The sequence below is a fragment of the Triturus cristatus genome, chromosome 5_1, assembly GCF_964204655.1.
Source record: "Triturus cristatus chromosome 5_1, aTriCri1.1, whole genome shotgun sequence".
Classification (NCBI taxonomy): Eukaryota; Metazoa; Chordata; class Amphibia; order Caudata; family Salamandridae; genus Triturus; species Triturus cristatus.
The window spans coordinates 396,190,510-396,207,474 of record NC_140587.1 but is presented as its reverse complement, the minus strand read 5'-3'; the positions used below and the strand labels follow the sequence as shown (position 1 = coordinate 396,207,474).

Genomic DNA, 16,965 nt, shown 5'->3' with positions numbered 1-16,965 from the left:
TCATCAGTGATGCAAAATCATTTGAGAAATGGTGGTGAATGGGTGCCATCACGACGGCAGTGTGGAGGGAGGTGGTATTATAAGCCCTGGGCTGAAAGCAAGGAGCAGTGGAGAGGGATACAGGGGCCCTGTGTTATCCCCCTTGCTAGACCTAGGTGGCCAAGAGGTGGGGCCTTGAGGGGGGGAGGTGCTAGTGCAGATGTTTATCTTGCTCATGTCCCCAGGTTACCTTCAGGTTCATGGGACGATAAGGAATCGTTGATAAATAAAGTCCCTTACTGGTTCTGTGAAACCAGACACTGCTACTCGATCATTAGGAGCGATGTAGCGAGGCTTTCAACTCCAGATGGTACGCAAGACCAAATTCTGGTCTTTTTTTATAAGTAATGACCTAGTGGAGGAACTAATTGAAGCCCATACAATTTCTAACGCATACTACCATTCAACTCAAATTCTGTGCCCTGATATATCTTTTGAGATCTCATTGTGCTAAGTCAGATAGAAGGGGCAGATGAAGAGACTAGAGGAGCTAGCAGGGATTCTCCGTGACTGTAGCTTGTGACTCTGAATTGTTTGCACACTGGCGTTGAGATGGGGGTAGACAGCCTGTTGACAAACCTCCCTCTGGAAGATAAAGACCCCAAGGATAAGGAGGTATATCCAGGGCTCTGTAGCAATTGTTCGTATATGCAGGCAGAGCCGTCAGCATTTAAATTTCATGCTGTGCCTATTGATAGAAACCTCAATGCTAGCTACACTCCATTGGTTTCTGAACAGGTCCCGGAAACGCTGGCAAGGATTGCTTCATGAAATGTAGCCGGAATAAATAAACTACTGCCCGACGCCAAATGGGGTAAATTCATTTACACCATTGATATATGCCTATTCCAGGAAACATGGTGCCTTACACCCTTTTATAGAAATGGGTATACAACTTTTTGTGTCAAAGCAACTAAGACGGTAAAGGGTAGGCCCTCAAGGGGGCTGGGCATTTGGATTAAAACCATGCTTCGATGCAGAATTAGCTTCTTGCCCTGCGATTCTAAAGATATCCTAGCACTTAGACTTTTGTTTCCTTTCGGCCTATCCCTAAAAATTTGCAATCTGTTCAATAGAGTAGTGAGTAGAAATGAAGAAACTACCACCATTAATCAACTGGAGCAATTGCTTTTGAAACACGGGGGAAAGACCTTACCTTGGTGGCAGGAGATCTTAATTCAACCTTTGAACCGATGGCTGCTGCCCCACATGATTTTACCTGAACCCTAGAACCTGAACCCTAGAACTACCTAAATTAAGATGGACTCCATTAGCAGGCCAGTTGCTGGCATTAACACTTAACTTTGATCTTAGAGATGTCCCTCGGATCGCCAGGACAAAATCACTTTTAATAGGCCGGGCTACTGTAGTAGAGTAGACTATTAAGTGGTACCTGTTGAGCTTTGGCCTGCTATCAAGGATATGGAAGTGAGAGAAAGAGCAGATAGTGACCATAATGCCCTTAGTTTGACACTACGCATCAAAACAACTTCACACCATGGGGGCAGGGGTAGCTGTGCGATAGGAGAACTCTAGACCACCAACAACCTTAGATCCATTAGGTGGGATTGGGTAGTTAAAAAAAACAGCCCTCGATACTATCAAGGAGATTGTTACTGCAGACTATGAACATCTGTCTAAACTCCCCAGCGAATTGAGAAATGATGTGATGGCAAAAACCCATGACAAGTTAGGGGGTATAATAAGGGATGTCTTGGGAAAGCCTAGAAGAAAAGAGAAATTTCGCCCAAAGTCTTGTTACAATTATGCCTGTAGAGTGGCTAAAGGTGAGTTTCTTACCTCCATCAAAACTAGATCCCAGGAAGAGATTGCTAAATCTAGGGCACACCATCGGAAAGTGCATATTAATGCAAAGCAAGAGTGGGAAGATTCGCTATGACTGAACCTACATGAGGCTCTGGTAAATAAAGAACACCAAAGTATTCTGGAGAGCAGCGGCTCTTGCCTCAAGTTGAAACAAGCCAATGCTTGATTTCTGCATTCAACCAGACGAAGGAGTAACACACTTCAGCCAACGGTACTCAAACAAGCATAGACTGTTGAATGTTTGTAGTGACTCACTAGATAGTGGTGTCTCTTTTGAGCCCCATAACGTGCAATTTCAACTTAGTGAGACCATAAAGGCAATCAGTTCCTGTGTTCCAGGTTGTGACCCAGGGCCTGATATACCTATATACCTATATATATAGATATACCTATATAGAGAAAACTCAGAAATCTGGGGACCATACATCAATCTGCTCTCTAACAGTATCCTTTCAGCCATGGATATCACACATTCTTGGAAGCTAGCTGAAATAGTTACCATTTTTAAGAAGGGGGATCATGCACTTCCATCGAACTATAGGCCTCTTAGTCTCATAGACTCTCTTCAGAAAATTTTCTGCAAGCAGGTGCTTAATCATCTCCAGGATAGGATTTGTCAGGGGAATATTATTTCAGAGTGGCAGGCAGGTTTCAGATCAAATGTGAGCACCAAAGACCAGATGTTTTGTTTCATTTGTACTTACTGGAGGGAAGTGACTATCTACAGGGGCAACTTATATGTCGCCTTTGTTGATCTTCAAACAGACTTTGATATGGTCCCCAGAGATAAGCTCTGGGGAGTCCTTAAAGGAATGTGAGCTCCGACTCCCCTTCTGAACATCTTAAAAAGGCTGCATGTTGAGACTCTGGCCCAAATGAGGTGGGGGGAATATGGGGCGTTAAGGGAAGCACTCCATATTGACAAATAGGTAAGACTGGGGTGCATATTAGCACCCTCACTGTTCACTCTGTACATAAATGATGTTATAAAGTTTTTGTCCAAGGATGGGTGTGACGCTCCGAAAATAGGAGGGCAGAGGGCCCCTGCACTCCTCTTTGCTGGATGATACACTGCTTATCTCTAAGTCACCCCAGGGGCTCCTACAACTGCTGTATGACTTTCAGGCATTTTGCCTGGAGCTGTGCTTGGAACTTAACAGCTCCAAAAACAAATGTATGATCTTCCCCTCCAGGTCAACAACAAAGTGCAGGAAGCAGTTGTTTGTGGGTGATGCCTCCTTAGAAGTAGTGGCTGAGTTTGATTACCTTGGTATGAAACTCACAAAGAATTTATGTTGGGTTCCACAGATAGGAAGGTCACAGCTATCCCTGATTAAACAAATAGTAAATAAGGCAAAAATCCACAGGAAAACCATATCCAGAAAAGTGGCACCCGCGCTAGAGATTTATAATGTCAAGGCTTCAGGAGCAGTTTTGTATGGTTCAGATATATGGGGCTGCTCAAAACACAGTAATTTGTCAGAAATTGAACACAAATGTTTCAGATCTTTGTTAAATCTTCCAGTGAGTACCCCATTGACTCCACTTTACTTAGATTTGGCCCAGAAAAAAATAATTCACAAAATCGAGCTTAGAGTGCCTATGTTTTGGCATCGGTTATGGTCTACCACAGCACTCAAGCCGTATAGGGTGGGCTTTCGTGATCTAATGACACCAACACATGTGAGAAAGATCTTTTGGCTTCGTACTCTTAAGAACCTGTTACAGAGGTCAAGCCTTGACATATACTGGAACCAACTAGAAACCCTGTGCCTGATCCACAAAACTAGTTTCAAAGCTGTCTATTGGGGTAATGCTGAGACTGACAGCATATTCAATTGTAAAGGATCGCTCTCTGCTGGTTTTATTGATTTTAAACTGACACCGTTATTTGAGAGCACAATTGATGAAATTGTCCCTCTATTAGCAAGGAACTTATATCTACAGTTTAGGTATGGGTGCCTACCTGTAAACAGTTTTAAAATGAAATGGTGTAAAGAAATGGACATGGTGTATTAAAATTGTACCTGTTGTCAAGGTGGACCAGAGTCCCATGAACATGTTCTATTTTTTTGCCCTTTGTATAGTCAGTCTCGAGCTAAATGGATAGTTCCACTTTGCAGAAGCCTGGGAGTAAGAAAGTACAAGGAGGCGTGTTGAATGCTGCAGTCAAACACATCTCGTATTGTTGTATTCTGTATAGCCAAGTTCCTAACGGCAATGTGGATTAGGCGTGCCAAGTGTTCTCTTGGTAGTCCATATTCTGCCATTCACTGAAGGGTCCCTCCATACTGTATTGTGCCACTTGGATGAACTCCTGCGGACTCATGTCTTTTAATAGTTATAGAAGACATCCATTGGATTTTAGTCTCTTTTTTTAAAAGAAAAGTATTTTTATGGTGAATTTTTGAGGTCTTTTTAAATGAAATCTTAATTTCTTCATTGTGCTGCTATTGTAATGGACTGACAAATGAGTATTTTAAATGTCTTATATTGTTATTTGTGTTTGTTATTGTCTTGTTCCATGTTGTACTTTTTTGATCTATAGTGATCAAAATAAAGTTTATTGACTAACTGACTGATTAGCACAATTCAAAGCAAATATCCCGCAAAGTCCATCCTGCCTGCCACTATTCTGATGTTTTGCTAACTGTGTGTCAAATGGAAGCACCAGGGCTCTCACAAACTGCCAGGAGTCTTTCACACAAGCTAAGAAGGGCAGAGGTTCCTAGTAGGGAATGTTTTACTTTAATCACAGGAGAAATTGTCTTTGAGAGAAGTTGGGAGGGGAGAGAAAGTTACTTGGATAAAGGGTTGTCCCATCATTTTGTTAAACTGAGGAAATACGCTTTTTGTAACTGGTCATGCAGTAAGTTAACCTTAACATATTGGAAATGTAGGGAAATGTAGGTCTGCTTTCATGGTCACCCCCACTTTTTGCTGGTGTCAATATGTTTTACTAAAAACACAAAAGGTTCAGCGCTATATAATGTACATTTGTTATTCCAGGTTCATGTTTTCAATCAAAGAATAAATTATTCAAGAGTCTTCATTTCTTGATAAAATGAGTTTCTTCTTTATTTTTCTTTAAAATGTTTTCTTTATTTTCAAGAAGCCAGAGATCATAGCCAACGCGTTTCGTCTCACATCGAGACTTCTTCAGGGCTATTCAGATTAAAATGAAAGTGACACATTACAAATCCACAATTTGAAATTTTACATCTTTCACATACACAAAACACAAATGCAACACATTCAGGATCATAAGCAGTATAAATTTACAATATAAGGGTCATGATTTAATAATTCCATCTTAATGCATAAAATACTTTTGGATTCCATTGTAACAGTTTCTCAAAGACAAGAATTAAAAATTGTTTTTAAACTCAATCGTAATAAAAAGGTTTTTTTGTCAAAGACAAAGATAGAGAAAATATATGTACAAATGATCATAAGCATACCTTGGCAGTATAATATTGCGTGATCCAGTCAATATATAATTGTTTCATGTGTTCTAGACTTCATCAGAGATTCAGAAACTCTATGCAGTACACAGTATCTATAGTATTAGATATAGATAACAAAATTAGGAATTCCCGTCAGCAATTTATATATATATTATGAACATGAGAGACCATCACACATTTATAAAATCTATCTTATTATACCCATAGAACATTTTGTATCATCTTTGTATCAAAAACATAGTCTGAAACGGTGTTTAGCGATGCAAAGAGCAGGAGAAAATCAATATTCACCAGATGTCTCTATTTGGAAAAGCAGAAAAACCAAGAGACCCAAGTTAAAGAAACAATCAGAAATCTTTTTCCTAATAAAAGTCCAGTATCATATCAAAGAGAACTGCCCACTCGATATATCACGATAAACACTATTTTGTACATCATTTGTGCGTTGACATGTTAAGCACTGTTAAATGTCTTAATCACAGTCAACATTATAGAATAGCACCATAGTTAAACAAGAGGATTGTCGCCACTCATGTGAGGGCCTATGTCACAATTATAGTGGACTACTAAAATACCACTTTATATTCATTACGTTGCAGATACTTATGACTCACATGAGAGTCTGACATTTCAATATACAATAATACCAAGCGTCAATGCGGTTTAGCACATAAATTAAATGGACAAAACATGACATTGACATTTCACTACTTCACTTCTATATTGGATACTATTGCATGTCTTTCTATCGTTATACAAAAATTAGTCTAAGTGTGAGCAGCGTCGTGACTCTAACGTCCGTTTTGTTAAAAAAAGCAAAAATAATGACTAATGCAGTACCAAATTGTATTGAATCTACGGCAAACATCTAAGTGTCATGCCAGTACGGAACACAGCAGTGTAACTCATCATATGTATTCATTATGTAAACACGCCTGTGAGATACCATATTATGTCTAAGCTGAGGCGGACATCTTTGAGTTGTTCCAACCCAGGCCATAACAATCTAGCTCATACAAATAAGTGACCTCATAGTGTATAGGCATTCGACATCATCAGCATTTCAATACAGCATTTCTTCAAAAAAACACAAACTGTCAGTAAACCGAAATTTATAAAGTTGGCTAGCAATAAAAAAACAAGATAGAACAAAACAGCCTCGACATCTTTTGTCCATTACGAGACATGATAGCAATCACTCATGAATTTAAACTCACCCCGAACGGCACGGTAGTCCAAGATGTATGTCCTTCGTGTTGTTGATGTAAAGACGAGCAATTACAGCCGCGTCTTTTTAAACACCCACCCGGAAGTATCAATTAACAAAAAGTTAGAAAACGGACAAGGCTTAAAATTGAGGTCAGGCAACAACGCAAGATGATCCTTGTATCGCGGCCATTTTTGACTTGATAACGCGCCCACAAGTGCGTGTATCATAATTTATATATTCACCAAATTATGTGCTACGTTAAGTCTAAACATTATTAATTTGGATTACTGGTCTTAATCTAAATGTTACTTTAAATTTATAACACGATTTTTTCAGAAACGTCAATGTAGTATTCTCGCAGTACTAATTATTTATTACTGCTAACCAACCATAATGCGTTTTATAGAAAATACCTAATATAGATATGTCAATATGCTAAATATACCGACACCATTATTCATACGATTTTTTCAATACCGGAGTGTATGCATTTGAAAACGGGCCATGTATAACTTGATCAGTTTCAGTTCAAAACGGCAGCCATCATTAAGTATGTATATAGAAAGAGTTTTTAACCTAAGAGAGCCCAAACCGTTTCAGGGCTTTAATACGTCCTTATCATGACGGTTTGTCACAATTAGTCAAGTATATCATAGACAACATGTTTTTTTTTTTTTTTTTTTTTTTTTTTTTTAAAACATCATTGTTAATGCGCTATGTTCAATGCAAAATTAAAGCAGTTGAAAACGCGCCACATAAACTTAATTTATTTTGGTTCAAATGGCGGCCATCTTTAAGTGGATATATAGAGAATATTTTTACCTGAGAGAACCTGAATAGTTTCAGGACTTTAACATCTCATTACCGTGATAGTTTACTATAAATATCAGAAAAGATTGTACAGAGATTATGGAAAAAATAATAATTATTAGTTTGTGAAAGAGAATTAATGAAGAGGGCATATTACGCTATATTAAAAAATCACAGTGTAAACAATTCCCACAGGGACAAATGTGTATAGGAAAAAGCACATAGATCTCATCACTAGGTGTTCTCATGTTCACCTAGGCTATATAGCTTGTGGATGGAATTTCAGATTTACAGTCATTACAGAAATAGATGTATATGTAAGTGTAAGTCACTATAGTATTCAAAAGAGAGTGCAAAACTCCATATCTACAAGAAATGATGTAGCTCAGTATTAACATTCAAGCCAAATTTAACGGTCCTAAGACGGCATATCCAAGATGCTTCACGTTGCCTCAGAATCATCTCTCTGTCACCTCCCCGTTCTGGTACCTTAACATGGTCAATGCCAAAGAAAGTGAAGTTCTTATCCTCAGGATGTTCACAATGTATATGCATAGCTATTGGATACTTCACATCAATGTTTCTTATTGCTCTGGCATGCTCTTGTATCCGTAATTTGAGACTGCGGATACTGCTGCCGATATATTTCTTTTTGCAGGCGCATGTGACCATATATACTGTGAATGTCGTGTTGCAATTAATAAAATGATTGATTGAACATTCCCTAGATTGGCTACCCATGAACTTTTTGATTTTATTAACACCATACCTGCAGACACAACAGTTCCCACATGTGTGAAAGCCCAAGGGTTTATTGGGCAACCATGTGGTGGAGGGAATCTCGATTTTTTTGACATAACTTGGACTTAGTATATCCTTCAGTGTCTTACTCCTTCGATATACTACTTTTGGCTTTTTAGATATGGTGTTGCCAAGAGAACCTTCTTTCTCTAAGAGATGCCAATTTTTCCTTAGAATATTATAGATATGGCTGCTGAATACATTGTATTCTGTGACGAATAGAACCATAGATTCCTGTATCTCATTATTTGGCTTGTTTCGTGATTTCGGTATTAATGTTTCCTGCCTCTTTAGGGACATAGCTCTCTTTTCGGCATTGTCAAGACAGGTTTGGTTATAGCCCCTTTTGGTGAAGTTCTTTTTGATTTTTTTGATGTTAGTAACAAAATCTTCATCTAGGCTACAATTTCGTCTTGCGCGGACCATTTCACCATATGGAATGGCAGCAATGGTCGGTGGAGGGTGCGCACTTGAAGCATGCAAATAGCTGTTGCATGAAGTCTTTTTTTTGAAAATATCGCTGTGTATACCGTTACCTTTTACAAACAGTTTCAGGTCCAAAAATTCAATACTTTTGTCAGAATGTTGGATGGTCAGTTTCACATTGAAATTGTTACTATTCAGATAGTGATGATAAGAATTGAGTTGATCCACTGTACCATGCCAAATCATGACAATGTCATCGATGTAACGTCCGTAGAAAATCACATTGTCACTCCAGGGATGTGCTCCAGGACCCCAGACATGCTCCACCTCGTACAGTCCCATAAAAAGGTTTGCATAAGATGGAGCAAATCTGGAGCCCATGGCGGTACCCTGCTTCTGCAGGAACCATTTGTCATTATGTAAGAATGCATTCTGTGTCAAGATCATCTCAGCCATGGTCAGAAGCATATCAGTATGTTCCAGATGTTGTGCTCCCCTTTTAAAAAGAAAATATTTGAGAGCTCTCATACCGTCCTGGATGTGAATACACGTATATAAACTTTCAACATCCATAGACACAAATAATAAGTTGTCATGATCCCAGTTAAAGTCCTCTAGTTTGCACAACAGATCAGAGCTATCCCTAAGATGTGATGGCAGATTTTTTACAATTGGCTGTAGAAATTTGTCGACATATTGTGAAATATGTTCTGTTGGTCCACCATTCCCAGAGATAATGGGGCGCCCAGGTGGAAAAGGACCCCCCTTATGAATTTTTGGCAAGATATAAATGCATGGAGAGCGGGAATGGTGGGCCTGTAGAAATTTGTACTCTTGGTCTGATAAAAGGCAAGACTCATGCCAATCCCAGAGTTTAGAGTTGATCTTTGTCTCTATCTGTAAAGTAGGATTGTTCCCCAGTTTCTCATAGCATTGAGTATTGCTCAGTTGCCTGTCAATCTCATGCAAATAATCGTCCAGATTCATAAGGACAATATTGCCGCCTTTGTCAGCCTCCTTAATCACCAAATTTGGGTCATCTTTTAGTAATTGTAGCAGATTACATTCCTCATCACTGAGATTCTTACTATGTATACAACCCCGTTTTTTAAAATGTAGGTCTTCTAAAGTATGTAAATCAGTGGTGACTTTTTTGTAAAACTCATCAATAGCTGTTTCTTGTGTTGCTGGTGGCATAAATTTTGAGGTACAGCGCAGACCGCTATCAATTGTGTAATCTTGAGAAATGCCCAGATTTGTCGCCAATTGCATGGTATCTCCTATTTCATCCTCATCATATAGGGAGGCAAGTAGATGAGTATTGTATATATCTGCAATAGATGGTGTTGAATTTGCATCACTAATGGACAAAGGGACCCGTGGTACAACAGGGTGGTCTTCAAAATATTTCTTTATTTTTAATTTTCGAATGAATTTAAATAGATCTGTATGAACATCCACAAAGTCACATTTGTTAGTTGGACAATAGTTCAAACCTTTACTTAAGACATTCTCTTCTTGTAGTGAAAGGATTCTGGAAGATAAATTGACAATTGTAAGAGTATTATCAACTACATTATCAGTCTCATTAGGGGATGAATCTTTTACTTCTTGTTGTTCCCATTCTGTTCTCTGGCCTTTATTCCTGACCTGGTGTTTTTTGCCACCCCTCCTCCCGCGTCTTCGTTTTGCATTTTTGTGCGGTTCCCTAGTCGATATCTCCTTACCTCCTGTAAAAAAACAGAAGGTGGATCTCTAGGGGAAGCATTGCTGGTCCCCTCCCCTGGATCACTTTCAACAGAGGAGAGTGAGGTGTTACTTGAGGAAACACTGACTGGTTTTTCACTTTTTTTCTCATCTGTCTGTGATTTCTGTATTAGATCATCGTATTTTCTAGCAAAAGTAAAAATACGTCCCCTTCTATAATCTCCTTCATCTCTCTGTATCTTTCTCTGCTTTTTCTCTTTGAGGTATAACTGATAGTTATTTAACTCCTTTTTCAAAATCTCAGTGTTTTTCAGTATAACATCTTTGAGTTTACTCTCATTGATTTCCTTTTCCAAAATTTTGATTTCCTCCCTAATCTTTGAAACTTTCCTCTCTGTATTTGTAATTAGTGTACCCATCATTTTATAAGATGCTTCATATAATCCATCTTCCCATTCCTTAAGAAGATCTGGATCTAGATCCTCAAAATTTGGAAAGATGAGGATCCTCAGTCCTCGTGGGATGCGCTTATTTTCAATATATTTTTTAAGAGTAGCGCCATCCCACCATTTACCCAACTCAGTTTTTTTCAACTTTTCCAGACGCATAAATTTACTTTTGAGACCCTCATTGTTATTTACAGTTGGATCCTTATGGGTTGCATTAGTATGCGGTTTATCACTAAATAAGTCATCTAACAACTCTTCACGTTTATCATCAAAATCCATATTGTAAAGTATCGACTTCAAAAGTGAGTGCTGGTAGCCTACAATTAATATAAACACAAAAGAAAGAGGGCAGAGGCTATAGAAATCCGCACCCAACAAATGACAGGTGTCTTTGAGTCCACACGATAGCGCAACGAACCAAGGAGTACTCCCCTCTATACTCCTTATTTAGGAACAAGTCCTATCATAAGCACAAAAAACACAAAAGGTTCAGCGCTATATAATGTACATTTGTTATTCCAGGTTCATGTTTTCAATCAAAGAATAAATTATTCAAGAGTCTTCATTTCTTGATAAAATGAGTTTCTTCTTTATTTTTCTTTAAAATGTTTTCTTTATTTTCAAGAAGCCAGAGATCATAGCCAACGCGTTTCGTCTCACATCGAGACTTCTTCAGGGCTATTCAGATTAAAATGAAAGTGACACATTACAAATCCACAATTTGAAATTTTACATCTTTCACATACACAAAACACAAATGCAACACATTCAGGATCATAAGCAGTATAAATTTACAATATAAGGGTCATGATTTAATAATTCCATCTTAATGCATAAAATACTTTTGGATTCCATTGTAACAGTTTCTCAAACACAAGAATTAAAAATTGTTTTTAAACTCAATCGTAATAAAAAGGTTTTTTTGTCAAAGACAAAGATAGAGAAAATATATGTACAAATGATCATAAGCATACCTTGGCAGTATAATATTGCGTGATCCAGTCAATATATAATTGTTTCATGTGTTCTAGACTTCATCAGAGATTCAGAAACTCTATGCAGTACACAGTATCTATAGTATTAGATATAGATAACAAAATTAGGAATTCCCGTCAGCAATTTATATATATATTATGAACATGAGAGACCATCACACATTTATAAAATCTATCTTATTATACCCATAGAACATTTTGTATCATCTTTGTATCAAAAACATAGTCTGAAACGGTGTTTAGCGATGCAATATGTTTTACTGACTAGGCTGACTGGAATCCTGCTAATCAGGACCCCAGTCTCTGCTTTCTCCCTAAATTGGGCATGGTGAGTACTTAGGTACACCCCAGATTGGCTACTGGTGTAGCCTTGTAAGTCCCTAGTATATGATACTAAGGTACCCAGGGCATAGGTACACCAGATGTCCCCCATTTGCTGAAGCATATATTATGCCACCCATGTTGGACCTCTCAAAGTGTGACTACAGGCCTGTCATTGCAGTCTGTGTAAGTTGGTGCTAGAACCACTTATGACAGATATAAGTCTTAGCAAGTCTGGAAGCCTATAGTGCTGCATATCTAGATGATATTGCTGTTTTTAGCTCCACCTGGGAAGATCACCTGGCCCACCTCAGAAATATTCTGAAGGCCATGCAAAAGGCAGGACTCAGTATCAAGGCCACCAAGTGCCACATAGGACAGAGCAAAGTTGTATACTTGGGTCACCTGGTAGGTGGAGGCCAAGTGCAGCCATTGGAGAGCAAAATCCAGACCATAATGGACTGGGTTGCTCCCACTCAGGTCAGAGCTTTCTTGGGCCTGACTGGGTACCACCGGAGGCTTGTTAAGGGATATGGGTCCATTTTGACTCCCCTTACTGATCTCACCTCCAAGAGAATGCCTAAGAAAGTTCGGTGGACAGTTAGCTGTCAAAAGGCATTTGATGACCTGAAGCAGGCCATGTGCACTGCTCCCATTCTGTAAAGTCCTGATTACTCCAAAACCTTCATGGTCCAGACAGATGCATCTGAGATAGGGGTAAGAGCTGGTTTGTTACAACTAAATACAGAGGACCAGGACCAACCAGTAGCTTTTAAAGTAGAAGGTTGACCCTAGGGAGAAACGTTGGTCAGCTATAGATAGTGAGGCCTTTGCTGTGGGCTGGGCCATGAAGAAGTTAAAGCCATAGCTGTTTGGTACTCACTTCCTTGTTCAGACAGACAATAAGCCCCTCTAATGGCTTAAACAAATGAAGGGTGAAAATCCCAAACTTTTGAAGTCCATTTGACTACAGGGGATAAACCTTTCGATGTAACATTGGCCTGGGAGTAACCATGCTAACGCAAATGGACTCTCCAGATATTTCCCCTTAGAAAATGAAGACTCAATTGGGCAAGGTTAGACTCATCTCCTTACGTGTGGGGGGGGGGCATGGTGTAGGAAAGTTGGATCTGCTTTCATGGTCACCCCCACGTTTTGATGGTGTCATTATGTTTTACTGGCTAGTCTGACTGGGCTCCTGCAAATTAGGACCCCAGTCTCTATGCTTCCTCCCTAAATTGGACATGGTAAGTACCTAGGTACACCCCAGATTGGCTACTGGTGTACCCTTGTATGTCCCTAGTATATGGTACTAAGGTACCCAGGGCATAGGTACACCAGAGGTCCCCCATGGGCTAAAGCATGTGTTATGCCACCCAAGGAAGACCACTCAAATTGTAACCACAGGCCTGCAATTGCAGCTTGTGTAAATTGGGGCTAGCACCACTTACAACAGATATAAGTTTCCTTAAATCTGTGGTCACTGCACTTAAAACCTATAGGTCACCCCTAAGGCAGGCCTTTCAATCCTGAAGGCAGGGTGCTCGGTTATAAATGTGAAGTTGCCCCTGCATGAGCAGGACACCCCTTCAACACACGGAGTCCATTCTCCCGGGTTGTAAGTGCATCAGCCATTACGATACATAGAGTGGCCATGTGTCATTACGCGATGACTAACTAAACTTGCTGTAACAAACCCCCGTCATGTTTGGTATCAAACATGTTGGAATCATAACGGTGTTGGGGTAGGATTCCATGCACTGTAAAGCTCCTCCGGAAGACCCTCAGTTCTCCCGGTACCAGTCTTCTAGACCCGGACAGCAAACTATGGCTGCTACATTTGGTGCCCTCTTTGCATACTCCAGTTAGAACCAGTTCAGGGAGCCATTGGCTCCCACTCTGGCATGAAACTGGACAAAGGACATGGCAGTGTCCTCCCCAATGTCCAGACCCCCTTCTGGGCTGGAGCTCTGAATCGTCCCAATCCTTTCCTTATGGAACTTAAGGGCTTACCTGTGGGTGGTTCCTTAGATTCGTCTTTGGACAAGATTCAGATCCGAAACCGCTTTATCTTCAACCGTCTGGGCCATTTGGCCTTCGCTGGACTTTGCTTTGGGAACCAAGACTGCAACTGGGAAGACTCCTTCTGCACCTGGTCTTGATGCCTTGCCAGTCTTCTGCTTCTTTCATGCATGTGCTCCATACAGGTTCTTCTACAGACTTGTGGACCTCCAAGACACCTGAAGGAATCTCCCTTGAAGTGAAGGAGTCACTTCCCTGCATCTGCAGGCACAGCAACTACGCTGACCTGCCTGCTATTCCTGGGCTCCTATGGACTCTGAAAGGTTCAGCAACACAGGTGGTGATTCTGCAACACCCCTGAGGCCTACACTGTCTTCACAGCAAGTTTGAAGCCAGTATCCCTCGTCAGAACCACTGGAGCAGATCCTTTGGGTTCTCCCCCACTTTGTACACCGACGACAAGCAGATTGTTGTGTAGGCCTCCAATAGTGTGGAAGTCACCATTTCCCACTTTCGCAACTGCATGAGAGCCGTCAGCAACTGGATGGGCAAGCATTGCCTCAAATTGGACTCGGAGAAAACCGAGGTCCTACTTTTCGGTAATGACCCACATTTCTGGAGCCCACGTTCATTATATATTCAGCTGTGACCCCTGCAGGTAAAAGCAGTGGAGCGGTGAGGGGGGGAGGGGTGGGGTGATTTCGACAGACGACGTTCGGGTGAAAATTATTTATTTATTTAATTTTCCCTGGTGGTCGTCTGTCGAATGCCCCCCAACCCGGCCCCTCCGCTCTTACCTGCACGGGCCGCGACTGTATATATTGTGTGCTGCAATATCCCTCTCCATAAGAAGGAGTAAAGTGGCAGACAGAGTGCAGCTTTGGTTTTCAGTGCTAGAGCACAGGTGGTGTCTTGTAGCCGGAAGTGGCAAGAAACTCTCTAAAGAACAGGTGTCCAGCACAGACCCGGAATGACTGGGTCCTCGAAAGTTTCCAGGACCACCCCTGACTATGTAAACGGTTGTAATTCATCTTAATTGCATGTAATCTTATGTTGGTATCCTAAAATCTGTCATAGACCTGGCCCTCTGCTGCATAGCAGGCCCAATATCCAGGCACATCACAACCCTACTATCAAGACAGGGAGCCGTTCAGGAACACTCTAGTAAAAGGAACACATTGCCAAGTTGTTTACAATACCAGTAACTGCCAGTAAACTACAACGGTTAAATATTTGGGTTAAAAGGCTAATAATCTACTAGCATTTTTTATGAAAACTTTGAAGCAGCTAATTTTTGGACTGAAAATAGATGGGTTTTTTGACAACACGTGTGGCTGCTTAATCACGATTTTCCAGTGACAATGTATTCCTCATCCCTGTACAGCCTCCGACTGAACACATGAGACTGTTGTCGGTTTCCTCTTTCCCTGCCTTTTGCCACGTATATCTGTGGTGGTATGCTGTATGTGGGAGGGAGCGGAGGAGGGAGTAAAGTATGTAAGACGGGGATTTTTTACTTCGGTGTCTGCAATGAGAGTGCCACTGCTCCGGGTACTTGCAAGAGCAACTAACTAAGGTAAGGGAAATTTAGATTTGATGTGACCCCGTGCCATTTCATATTTAATTCATGGAATATCAACATAATGGAGAGGAGGATTATCGAGTTTCCTTTATGAACATAATTAAGCTGGCATTAAATAAAGCAGAACAAAGAGTCATTTATAACCTGACAACGAAAACAAATGTGTCAAGTAGCACATAGTATTAAGTACACTAATACATACACATACACATGTGTATTACTTATTGATCACTGATTGTATTACTATAGTGCAAACCATTGTCTGAGAGACTGTATGTTCAAATCATTTTACGGAGCTGAACCTATAGTCACAAGGTCGATGTAATGAGATTTGATCATTTAATTCCATGTGCTCAGATTCTGGCTCATTCACTTTCTTTATAACTTTCTGCCTTCATAAATCGAGATTAAAATGCTATTTAGTGTCTACCGTTGCTGAATAAGGGGGAATCATTATGACTTTCTCGAGGCTTCGCCCCTTGAGAGTGATCACAGCACCCACAAAAGTTATCGATGATATTGAATTGTACGATTCACCCTGCACGTTTTCAAATAAGTGTGTGTGTCTGTTTGTGAGTGTGTGTGTGCGCGCTGACTGCAGATTATAAACATCAAATTATCTTGCCACTTATTTCTACCGCACCCTTGGGTTCCAATGCATGGTACTCGGGGCACGTGGAGCTTAAACTGGCATTAAATAAGTATGGAGATGCTTTACCAGCTGGGCCACTCCCTCTGCAATCAGGTAGTTTTTCCGCACAACGAAATATTAGTCTTAAATGTGCATACATTCATGTGATGAAAAAGAATGAACTACAGCGTTCTATTCATTCTCATTTTAACTAACTTGGGCTAAGAACCATCCCGGTTTGTGAGGATCGGACATAAGAATGCCTATGGTCAGCTTGGTCCCAGGGGCGGCTCCTCCACTAGGGCGGAGGAGCGTCGCCCCACTGCTTCTCGCAGTGCGAGAAGCAGAAACATAAAATGGTAATAACTTTCGGTTATTACCATTCTATGTTTGGTTGTAGGCAGGTGGGCGGGGCTGCTCTGAGAGCAGGGGAGGGGAGGAATGGTGTGCCTTACCGCTCCCAAGTGTGCTAAGACTGTTTGGTCAGCCCTCGGGGGCCGCCCAAACCAGTCATGCATACTTTGCCTTTTCTCCATGTAGGATGCATGCAGCCTACATGGAGAAAATGGCCTCCCCATTAGTCCCTGGCTGGTCGGCGTCCCAACCAAATTACAATGCTGCTCAAGCAGTGTTGTGATTGGCTTAGGGGAGGGAGGGAGCTTGGCTACCTGCTTCTGC

At 40.7% G+C, this 16,965-nt stretch overlaps 1 protein-coding gene across 1 annotated transcript in view; it reads left to right on the top strand.

The window, feature by feature from the left end:
* Positions 1-15,610: 15,610 nt before the first annotated feature.
* DCSTAMP (dendrocyte expressed seven transmembrane protein) overlaps positions 15,611-16,965 on the top strand; it is a 183,490-nt gene continuing 182,135 nt past the window's right edge. Inside the window, exon 1 of the mRNA XM_085604077.1 lies at positions 15,611-15,650. The gene's annotated coding sequence lies outside the window, so the exon portion shown is untranslated. The remainder of the gene's footprint in view (positions 15,651-16,965) is intronic.